Consider the following 12,788-nt stretch of genomic DNA (forward strand, 5'->3'; position numbering starts at 1 on the left):
ACCACATCACTTGCAAAAAAATTAGTTAAAAAATATTTAGAACTTTTGTGTATGTTTAAAACAAACATTGCTTCAAAAACAATCTCCTAATCAAGAATTTTAACACTGGTAGGAAAGGAAAAGAAAAAAAATTAAAACTCTAACTTAAATACAGATTACATGCAGTAATTAAAATATCACCGAAACTTGCCATTGTACAAAAAAAGAGCCATGTTTAAAAGAAATGGAAACTAATTTATTTTTTAAAGCTGTATTCATATGTTGTGCTTGGCTATGAATAGTGTAAACAGAAATATCAGATCATCAAAAATAACAAAATTTAGACAAATAAAATGCAGTTAACATCAAATGTAAAATATGATGTCAGAAGATCTATGCTAAGAAATATGAAACTACAGTTTAATATAAATATGTTAAATTTGACAACATAAAAGATAGGATACATCATGGATTATAAATCACTACACCAAGTTAAGCAGAAAAAATTTGTAAACAAAGCAATGCCAACATGTTACATTTGTAATAAGATATCTGATCCATTCAGTTACATTAACGCAACTATCATAAAATTTTAAATAACCAAAAGAAACACTAAACCCAAATACATTTCTTCGACTTAATACTATCTCAAGCCTTTTGAAATATATATAATTGATAACCCATATTATTTAAAATACTAAGATTTAATGAAATCATTATCAGAATAGTAAATACTAAGAGAAAATTTCCATATCAACTCTACCAAATTAATCTTCAAGTTTTGGATTGTCTGGTATTAGCCAGTAATAAACTAAAAAAAACGTCACAAGAAAAGACCAACTCTAAAGCTAAAACTTATAGCAAGACCCAAGAAAACGTTTTTTCTTTTAAATTTTTGCAAGGCAAAAAACTCTTTGCAAACCTTCACAAAGGTAGTGGACAGATATTGATACAAAAATATCCGCAAAACCAGTATTTTTACAATCTAGAATCTCGATTTTATTTTATTTTTTCAATTTCATACTAAAAAAACACAAAGTTAAATAATCATGCAAGCAATACAGTTTTAAATAATTTTAAAAGTTCAGTTTTTTCAACTGGACCCTATTGCATCCGCCAAAAACATAAATTTATTTATTTTTATATTTAAATTCATAACAGCTGAATACTTCGTTCAAAAATAAAAAGCAAAATAATCACAGATAAACATTCCACATATTGACTAAACGTAAAAATAAACCAAAAAAAAAATACATTCATGAATTAATATATGCTAAAAATAGTTCAAAACAAACTTTTAAAATCTAAAACTTTTAATATGAATGACTCACAACTTCTTATAGATATCCTATTTAAGAAAAGTACACTGTCATTCAAAGCTATTTACATATAGCAAATACGACATATACAAACCATATTCAACAATTCACAGCTTAATTTGCATATGGTTGCTCCGTCAAAGACACACACCCACGCAAATTTATATATAATTAAAAAGCTTACAAATTTTATAATTACCAACATAAATCTATGGAACAGCAATGGCACACTCCCACGATTGCTGGCAAAAACTAAACCGGCACTCGTATACAGCTGAATATAATAATCAATTAAATGAAAAAAGAAGAAGACAGCATGATGGTTAACGTCAGTCAAACTCTATTCAACCGAAGAATACAAATATGCGAGCCAAAGATAATAATCATTTATAACAAATCTATTTATAGGTCACGTCTATAGACGGGCTATTTAATATTTATGAGCACGCCGTACTGAAATAAAATAAACAAATAAAAAACCGCTAGTCTTAACAACAACCCGGTCAATAAAACTTTGTTATTTTAGAAACTTTGAGATGAAAAGCATTGTAAAATCATTGAAAAATGAAATGACAATTCCAAAAGATCTAGATAAATACAATATTCATTAAAATGCAAGCGGAATAAGCTAAAAAGGACAAATTATTTACCTGCTCCCTATCCCAAACGAGTAGCTTCGAAACCGTTCGCACTTCGCAGGGTGCGGTGTTTGACAGTGTTGCCAAACTCTAAATAGAAAACAATTTTCATATTACAGACGAATTTTCTGTTTCGTTCAGATTCGTTCTGGTTTCGATTTAGATAGAAGTCGCACTAGAGTTGCTCTGTAAGAAACTGAAATATTTTAAATATCATGACTTGGATTTAAAGTAGAGGATGTGGCTAGGTCCATAAGAAAACTCAGAAATTATCTGATGAATGATTGATTTCAGACATAAAATTATCTGGTGAAGGTCATATTTTAGGTCATTGCATGACGGTAAAACCGTAGTCAGTGTATGAGGAGGAATCTCTAGAATCTACATGTTATGAAGTATTCTCAGAGCAAGTGATTCGCGTATCTCAATGTGATTCCAAGCATTCGCACGTGTGTCAAAGGCAAACGCAGACAATATGAATTCTCCCTCATAGACCACTCACATTGGAAGTGATTCACGGATCTGCTAGCGCTTTCAAGGGAGAACGAGAACCTTATTTGTGTTCTCCAGTGAAAAATTCACCAATCAGGTTCTCTATCTCACTCGACATCGTATACAGTACGACAGGCTAATCGCGCATTGTATGAATCGCATTTACGTGTGAGCACATACAGAGAGAATGCTTCCTAAGAGATCATTTCCTGCAAAGATAGGGAGAAAAACTGCTTGTTGAGGTAGTAAGTCCCTACTATCCCTACTCTCTGGTTTATTATTGGGAATAAATCCGAATTTCTAGGAAGGAAATAAAAAATATTATTGTTATTTTATACTCAACAGTTTAACATAGTAGTCAAATCAATGTAATCACATCTTTCAGTGGAACTAGCTATTATTTATAAAAATATGTTGAAAGACTGGTTTCATGCTAAAATATGCTCTTCAAAATTTTTTAAAAGGTCCACATTTGTTCATAAGGAATAATAAAAAAATAACGTCTTAGAATGAATTATTTTTTTAGCAAGACATGATATTCCTACAGTTCATATTAAAAAAGCAATAATCACCTCGTGATTTTTTTTTAATTTTTAAAAGACCGAATCTATTAGATCTGATTTCATGTAAAAATATGTGCGTTAAATTATTTGAAAATGCCCATATTTGCTCAAAAGTAATCGAAGGATGTCTTTAAATAGGATTTTTCTTTTTACCAAAACAGGATATTTCCACAGTCCAAATTAAAAAAGCAATAGACTGGACACTTTGTGAATTTTTTAAAATTTTTGAAAAAGAACGAATCTCTTAAAACTGGTCTCATTTTAAAATATGCGAGTCAAATTTTCTGAAAATGCCCACATTTGTTCATAAGAGATCGAAAAATGTCTTTAAATAAATTTATTTTTTTACCAAAGCATGATATTTCTACAGTTCATATTAAAAAAGCATTAATCACTTTGTGAATTTTTTTAAATTTTTAAAAGAGCGAATCTCTTTAATACGGTTTCATGTAAGAATATGTGAATCAAGTTTTCTGAAAATGCCCATATTTGTCCAAAAGGGCTAAAAGAATGTCTTTAAATTAGATTTTTTTTTTTTTTTTTTACCAAAACATGATATTTCCACAGCTAATATTAAAGAAGCAACAGAGCGGACAATTTGTGATTTTTTTACATTTTTTTAAAATAGCGAATCTTTTAAAACTGGTTTCAAGTTAAAATATGTGCGTCAAATTTTCTGAAAATGCCCATATTTTTCCAATTGTGCTCAAAGAATGTATTTAAGAGAGATTTTTTTACCTAAAAATATTTCCACAGTCCATAGTAAGGTTGCAATACAGCGGACAGTTTGAAGATATTCTTTGAGCTCTTTTGGTCAAATATAAGCATTTTCAGAAAATGTGACGCACATATTTTTACATGAAATCAATTTTAAGAGATTCGCTCTTTTCACAAAATTTTAAAAAATTTACAAATTGTCAGCTCTGTTGCTTCTTTAATATTAGCTGTGGAAATATCATGTTTTGGTAAAAAAAAAATCTCATTTAAAGACATTCTTTTAGCCCTTTTGGACAAATATGGGCATTTTCAGAAAACTTGATTCACATGTTCTTACATGAAACCGGATTAAAGAGATTCGCTCTTTTAAAAATTTAAAAAAATTCACAAAATGATTAATGCTTTTTTAATATGAACTGTAGAAATAATAGGTTGTGGAAAAACAAATCTCATTTGAAGACATTCTTTGAGCACTTTTGGACAAATGCGGGCATTTTCAGAAAATTTGACGCACAATTTTTAAAACGAATTTAGTTTTAAAAGATTCTGTCTTTTCACAAAATTTAAAAAATTTCACAAAGTCTCCGCTCTATTGCTTGTTTAATAAGGACTATAAAAGTATCATGTTTTTGATAAACAAATGTCATTTAAAGATATTTTTCATAATTTTTGGACAAATGTGTTCATTTTCATAAAATTTGATGTACAGGTAAAACATTAAACAATTTTTGAGAGATTCACTCTTTTCACAAAAATTTTAAAAAAATTCACAAAATGCCACGATCTATATCTTTTTTAATATGAGCCGTAGAAATATCGTGTTTTGGTAAAAAAATAATTTATTTAAAGACATTTGTTGAGCACTTTTGGACAACTGTGGGCATTTTCGGAAAATTTGACTCACATTTCTTAACACGAAAGACATTTGTTGAGCACTTTTGGACAACTGTGGGCATTTTCGGAAAATTTGACGCACATTTCTTAACACGAAACAAGTCTTAAGATTTTCTCTCTTTTCAAAAAATTTTAAAAAATTCATAAATTGTCCGCTCTATTTCTTCTTTAATATGAACGGTTAAAATATCATGTTTTGGTAATTAAAAAAAATATCATTTAAAGACATTTTTTTAGTACTTTTACATAAAACCAGATTTAAGAGATTATCACATTTGAAAATTTAAAACATTTCACAAAGTGATTATTGCTTTTTTAACAAGAACTGTAGAAATATCATGTTTTTTAAAAAGAAATCTCATTTAAAGACATTCTTTGAGCACTTTTGGACAAATATGGACATTAAGAGAAACTTTAACGCAGATATTTTAACATGAAAGCAGTTTTAAGATATTCGCTCTTTTCAAAATATGTTAAAAAATTCACGAAGTGGCCGCTCTATTGCTTCTTTAATATTGACTGTGGAAATATCATGTTTTGGCAACAACAAAATAAATCTCATTTAAGGACATTTTTTGAGTACTTTTGAACAAATATGGGCATTTTCTGATAATTTTAAGCAAATTTTTTTACATAAAACCAGATTTAAGAGATTCTCACTTTCGAAAATTTAAAAAAATTCACAAAGTGATTATCGCTTTTTTAATATAAATTGTAAAATTATCATGTTTTGGTAAAAAATAAATTTATTTAAAGACATTTTTTGAACCCTTATGGACAAATGTGGGCCTCTTCAGAAAATTTGACTCCCATATTTTAACATGAAACCAGTTTTAAGAGATTCGCTCGTTTCAAAAAATTTAAAAAAATTCACAAAGTGTCCGCTCTATTGCTTCTTTTGTCCCCTCTATTTCTTATTTGCTTAGCTGTGGGGATATGTTTTTGAATAACTAATCTCATTTAAAGATATTTTTCTGGCATTTTTGGACAAAGGTGTTCATTTTCAGAAAATTTTACGCACACATAAAATATTAAACCCTTTTGAGAGATTCGCTCTTTTCATAAAATTTAAAAAATTAACAAAATGCCACGCTCTATATCTTCTTTAATATTAACTGTAGAAATATCGTGTTTAGGCAAAAAAATAATTTATTTAAAGACATTTTTTTAGCAATTTTGAACAGCTTTGGGCATTTTCAAAAAATTTGAGGCTCATATTTTAACATGAAACTAGTTTTAAGAAATTCGCTCTTTTCAAAAAAAATTCAAAAAGTTCCAAAAATTTCGGCTCGATTGCTTCTTTAATATGAACTGTAGAAATATTGCGCTTTGGTAAAAATAAATAAATAAATAAAATAAAAAATTATTTAAAGACATTTTTAAGCACTTTTGGACAAATGTAGAGAATTTTAGGAAGATTTGACGCGCATATTATGACATGAAACCAGATTTAAAACATTCGCTCTTTTCAAAAAATTGAAAATAATTTTTTTTTAACCACAACATGTTTCAACAGCTAATATTAAAGAAGCAATAGAGCAATAGAAAGGAATTTTTTTTAAATTTTTTGATAAGAGCGAATCTTTTAAAACAGGTTTTTATGTTAAAATATGTGCGTCAAATTTTCTGAAAATGCCCGTATTTGTCCAATAGTGCTTAAAGAATGTCATTAAATGAGATTTGATTTTCAGAAACATGATATTGCACAGTCCATATAAGAGAAACAGTAGAGCGGACACTTCTTGAATTTTTTAAAATTTTCTGAAAAGAGCAAATCTCTTAAAGCTAGTTTCATGTTAAAATATGGGCGTCAAATTTTCTGGAAATGCACACATTTGTCCAAAAGAGGTCAAAGAATATCTTCAAAGGAGATTTTTTTACCAAAACATATTTCCTCTACTAATATTAAAGAAGCAATAGAGCGGACACTTTGTGAATTTTTTAAAATTTTTTTAAAAGAGTTATCTTTTAAAACTGCTTTCATGTTAATATATGTGCGTCAAAGTTCTGAAAATGTCCATATTTGTTCAATAGTGCTCTTGAAATGAGATTTGTTTTTCCAAAACATGATATTTCCACAGTCCGTATCAAGGAAGCAATAGAGCTGACGCTTTGTATGTTTTTTTATATTTTTTGAAAAGTGGAATACTCTAAAACTAGTTTCATGTTTAAACACGTAAGTCAAATTTTCTGTAAATGCCCACACATTTCCAAAAGTGTTCAAAAAATGCATTTAAAAGAGATATTTTTATTAAATTATGATATTTCTACAATTCATATTAAAAAAGCAATAATCATTTTGTGAATTTTTAAAATAGCGATTTTCTTAAAACTGGTTTCATGTTAAAATATGTGCGTCAAATGTTCTGAAAATGCCCACATTTGTCCAAAAGTGTTCAAAGAATGTCTTTAAATGAGATTTTTTTATTTTTTTATTACCAAAACTTGATATTTCCACAGTCCATATTCAAGAAGCTATAAAGCGGACACTTCGTGAATTTTTTGAAGTTTTTTGAAAATAGTGATACTCTTAAGACTGATTTCGAGTTAAAATATGTGCGTCAAATTTTCTGTAAATGCCCACATTTTTCCAAAAGTTTTCAAAGAATTTCTTTAAATGAGATTTTTCAACTAATGAAAAAGACCAATTTGAATATTTGAAAAATTCAAAAAGTTCCACGCAATTTTCTAAGTAGTTTCAGTATTTTTTAAAAGAATGCTCAAAATGATAAGTGGTTTTCTACAAGTCATAAAACAGAATTTAATAACAATGATTATACATTACAATTAACGTTCATACACCAAAATCTGATTAAATAAGGAAAGAAAACAAGGGAAAGAAAATATACTTTCATGTGGGAGGATCCAGGGCTCGAAAAAACTCAGAAATTTTACCCGTCCCCGAGGACGGCTTGCCCAACAATGTACCCGTCCTCCTTTGAAACTAACCCGTAGCTTCTAAATAAATAAATATATAATTTTCTCTTATTTATTATAAACATTTATATGAATTGCATAATGAATTAGTAGTTACTAGGATTACATTATACAGTAATAAAAGAAATACTAGGCTACTAATAGTAACCTAGTATTTCTTTTATGAAGTAATTTATTTCTTTTATGATAATTATAATTTATTTTTAAAATTAATTTAAATGACAAAGGTCAAGTTATCTGGAATATAAATTTATCCGAGGGTACTAAGTTTTTTAAATTAATCAAATATGACGTTTGCCAGCTCCACAATCAAGCCAATGATTTACAAAGGTTTCTGCATAGAAATCTGAATGAGGTTGTCCATTTAGGTAGATGTTCAAAGTTGCGTTTAACGCTTCTTGTTTAAGACCAGTACGTATTGTGTTTTTTTTTTTTTTTTTGTTTTTTTTTTTGTAAGTTCATTGCTGAAAAGCCCCTCGTAAGATAAAAAAAACTGAAAATGTATCACGAACATTAACGGGAAAATGGCCGTCCGCGCGGACGTCGGATTCGAGAAATTAGTTGTCCGCGGAGAATTTTTGAACGCCGAGGACGGATGGACGGGCTGTTTTTCGTGCCCTGGGAGGATCCCAACAATGCCGGTGTCATTTTTAATAAATCTTGTTTAATAGTACAAAATGAAATCTATGGAAAAACCCTCATCCTTTTCAGCTTTCTTATAATAAGTACGAAAACTACTTAGAAAATTGATTGAAACTTTTTAAATTTTTAAGATATTCAAATCTGGACTTTTTTTAATTAATTGCCAGGTACGATTCACAAGAAAATAAAAAAACAAAAATTTAATTTTTCTCGCTCTTGCGCAGCGTAAAAGAACTATTTTAATTACTCATACCTTGTGCAGTTTTAAACGAATTTTTTTCACATTTTGAAACGATAATTTTGTAATTAATTATAAATTCCTCCAAAAATTTTGTCTAATCTTATTGAACATTTTTAAAGTTATAGTAAAAAAAAGTAAGACAAATTGTTTTTTTTTTTTTTTTAATTAAAAAAATGTCTATATCTCCATAAGCATTTATGTTAGGTTTACGAAATTCTGTGCACTTATTGCGCATCATAAACAGAATAACTGTCACAAGTTATAAGCCTATTGCTATATTTTTTAGCATAAGTTGTTCAAAAACACTGTTTTTCTTTTCCGGTCGGTCCATCAAATCTTTAAAAGTTTTAAATTTCATTCATATGAATAAGAAATCGCATAACCTAAACATTTCTAAATTTATAAAATGATTGTATTAGTATTATTTGAGAAACATTTAAAAAAAATGTGTTAGTACAGAAGTGTTTCCATTATTTAGTCGTACCCCTATATATATGGTGAATGAAATGGATATAAATTGAATGAAATGTATATAAATTGAATGAAATGTATATAAATTGAATGAAATGTATATAAATCGAAGGTTACATAAGATTTATGTTGTATATTTTTAGAACTTCATTTTGAAAAGATATCAGTATACGTATCAAACTAGATTAAAAGCTCGAATAGCGAAACAATTCAAAAGATCTGCGAAAGCAGTTACGAGGGTTTGGCGAGCGCTGCGAGCAGGTGGTGAGGGTCCTCTAGTTTAAAGTTAAAACTTGAAAAATGTTTTTCGTCATAATTTGATATAAATGAAATAATGTATTTGATGAAATTTGATGTAAATGAATATTAGGGTTGAAAATTAATGCTGAAATGTTTCTAACAAATGGATAAAAATTACGCCTACAGATTAAAATAAAATGAATAGCGTTTTAACACAACAAAAACAAATAAATAAATTACGTATATGCAGACATGCGGAAGTAAGAACATTTGCAGATAACAGTAGTTGTTCTTGTCTTACCTCTCAGCATTATTACCTGAGGTTGCTCAACTTTTATTTTGGATTTGAGCCATAAAAAAAATTTCTGTCATAAATACTTGTGGTCTTTAACGAGACAGGTAGAAGAGACCGCTTGACTTACTTAATCGGTGACAATTCTGTCATTCAAAACAGCACATTGACTTCGAAACTCAGTTTTCACTAAGTATCATTATTACTACCGACGTCGACGCATAATTTATAATTCAATTAGTATTCTTTTCGTTATAAAAGCGGAGATGTTATGAAAAAAGGATTTCGTTGTAAAAACAATGACAATTCTGTGATTTAAAACAGCACATTGACTTTCAAACTCAGTTTTCACTAAGCATCATTATTACTACCGACCTCGACATAAAATTTATGATTTAATGATTTATGATTATTGTTATAAGAACAAGAATGCAAAATATCACGAGTAATATTTCGCTTTTATATTGGCTCTATTTCGAGTCTGCGACAATAAAACTTCGCAATCGAAATTTCGACGATTTTCCGACTAGATAGAGCACTCAAATTTCTTCTGCATCTCATGATGATGCAACTTACATTTATTCCCTGATCTTATCAACAGAATATATTTTCATTTTATCGCCTAATAGAAGTTTTCGTCAGTAAAAATTGCGATCACTTTCCGACTAACTAGAGTGCTCAACTTAAATATCATATGGAGTTCAATACCTAGTTATCACTCAGCCATTTACTGACCGCTAAAAATTGAATTTATCAATCAAAACATTCACACCTTTTTCTACTAGCTAGAGTACTTCTAGTTACAATTGGTAGTCTGTGATACTCTAAATACAGTTAAAATATCATAAACGGTGTATCATTCACACGCCAAATTAAACTAACAGACATAAACCTAAAAAAATTAATTTTATAAAACTTAAAAACTATGTCCTTCATGTAGATTGCATACCTGCCAACTCTTCCGGATTTTCCGGAAGATTTTATTTTTATATTTAAAGTGGTAGCAATACTCAGGTTATTCCAATTAACTTTTTGAATTATAATGATAATTATAAATGAGTTTGACCACCACTACATATAAATAATTACAATAAATATATGAAAGCATAGTAATCCTTGAGCAAGCGAATTTCAACGGGATGAAAATATAAATATATTTTTGAGTCAGATTGTCTTTCGCTTATTGTTTTACAACCACTCTGAAAATCGATTCTCGGAAAGAGTGAAAGTTGGCAGGTATGAGATTGCAAATGAAAGAACAATTTTTTTTCTTTCGAAGACACTGTTAGAAAAATTAAAAGCTACATTGTTTTTTTTTTATTTATTTATTTTTTTTAATTTTTTTTTTTTAAAAACTATAATTGGATATAATAATTTTTATTCCACCTAAAACGAAAAAAGGGGCACTTATAATTTTTAAAAGTAGGGGAGGGGGATTTCTCTGGTGATGGACATAAATTAAGAAAGGGATGCGTAAATGAAAATGATTTTACTTTAAGCATGACAACAACTGGATCCTTTCTTTTTCAGAATCAATTAAAAACACAGTTTTTAGAATTTTGATTTTTATTTAGTAAATTTCTTTCGTTTAGTTTGTGTTTAGTATGTTTACGTCGGAAAGTGGTCGAAATTTCAACTTGCAATAAAAGAAAATTACTTAAAAATTTTGGAAACAATTGTAACTTGAATCTGAAACAAGTTTTAAATTATTTCTCCATTGCAAAAGATCTTTAAAAAAAGTCGTAAATTGTCCTTCATTACGTTAATTATACACGTGTGCTCTTAACATGAGTAAACAAATCCTTCTTAAAAATTTCGAGTACTTATTTCTTGACATATATTGGTATTTTTGAAAAAAGTGACGCTCACTTTGTTGTTTGAAATACGTTTCAACTGATTTCCTCATTGCAAAAAATGATAAAAAAATAAATTCACAAAGTGTCCTCCATTGTTGTTGTTGGCGTATGCCATTAAAGCAGAGGGGGTGCGATTGTTCTTGTTTTCCGGTTGCGCCATCTATGGCCAGGAATTCGACTTCTGCCACACCCATACGTCACACCCGTTTATAGGGCGGGCCCATTCATACATTCATTCATTCATCCACACATCGTAATCTTGACCTGAATCAGAGAACGATCAATCTCCAATTCAGTACCCCCAGAGGTTTTGATTTGTTATGGGAACATGGAGGACTGTGAGACTCGACAGATTTAACGTGCATCAGTCACCATTTACTACACGGGGAGTCTTCGGCCGGCAAGGATCAAACCCACGACCACTTGGACATGGGCCTAGTGCCCTACCAACCAGGCTATCCCGGGCCCTGTGTCCTCCATTATGCTAACTATATATATATATATGGTTTTAATGTAGCACGGTTTGGACTAAACAAATCCGACTTAAAAATGCTGAGTATTTATTTCATCTAATCTATGGGGATTTTGGAAAAATTTGAACCCTACTTTGTAATCTGAAACAAGTTTCAAATGAATTTCTCATTTCCAAAGATTATGAAAAATTCGGACAGTGCCTTCTAATATGTTGACTATAAATATGGTTTTAACATTGCATTGTTTGGAGTAAACAAATGCTTCTTAAACATTTTCAGTATTTATTTCTTCACAACTATAGGTTCTTTTGAAAGTTTTGTCACTTAATTTTAATCTGAAAGAAGTTTTAAATGAAATTCAAATTGCGATAAATTATAAAAAAATTCGCAAGGTGTCCTCCATTATGGTATCGATAAATATGCTGTTACCGAGAGTAAATAAATCCTTCTTAAGAATTTTGAGTACTCATTTTTTGAAACATATAGGTGCATATTTTTGAAAAAAGTTACGCTCACTTTGAATTCTGAAATAAGTTTGCATTCCCCATTGTAAAAAATTCACAAAGTGTCCTTCCTTATGTTACTTATTCTCTTACCCAGGGATCGATCAAGACAAATTCAGGCCCAAGGCCCACAAAATTTTCGGGGGTCCTAACAAAATACTTTGAAATTAAGTTTCTGAAGAGTTGTCCTAACTATAAAAAGAATCTATTGAACTGCATAATTCAAGAGAAACATTCCAAAAATTTATGAAAGCAGACAATTGAAGATTATTTTTCTAAAATAAAGTTTAAACATGTAATTAAAGCAAAATATAAAACAACACAGCAATGTTGTATGAAAATAAAAATAGTTTTGTGACCACAAACAATTGAAATCAGTCATTTTTGCTAAAGTCACTGATTAGCTTAATTATTTTAAAGATTGCAGCCTTCCATCTACAGCTTTACTTATTTGTTAAGTTCTTGTTGACACCAATCATTTATAAGAAACTTTGCGAATATGCATTCTCGTTGCATTTGCTTAAGCCGTTG

The 12,788-nt window shown here is 29.3% G+C and overlaps 1 protein-coding gene across 9 annotated transcripts in view; it reads right to left on the reverse strand.

Annotated features, from left to right (window-relative positions):
* Positions 1-2,000, reverse strand: part of LOC107447491 (protein hu-li tai shao) — a 68,739-nt gene extending 66,739 nt beyond the window's left edge. For 6 of the 9 annotated variants that reach the window (XM_087164121.1, XM_087164118.1, XM_087164122.1 and 3 more), the window contains exon 1: positions 1,949-2,000. The gene's annotated coding sequence lies outside the window, so the exon portion shown is untranslated. Of the gene's footprint in view, positions 1-1,497 lie in introns of all 9 variants that reach the window. The other 3 variants (XM_087164123.1, XM_087164126.1, XM_087164120.1) reach the window with 2 other exon arrangements.
* Between the last annotated feature and the right edge of the window lie 10,788 nt (positions 2,001-12,788).

This window comes from Parasteatoda tepidariorum, chromosome 5 (genome assembly GCF_982258835.1).
Source record: "Parasteatoda tepidariorum strain Cologne lab strain chromosome 5, Ptep-v5.0, whole genome shotgun sequence".
In the NCBI taxonomy this organism is placed as follows: domain Eukaryota; kingdom Metazoa; phylum Arthropoda; class Arachnida; order Araneae; family Theridiidae; genus Parasteatoda; species Parasteatoda tepidariorum.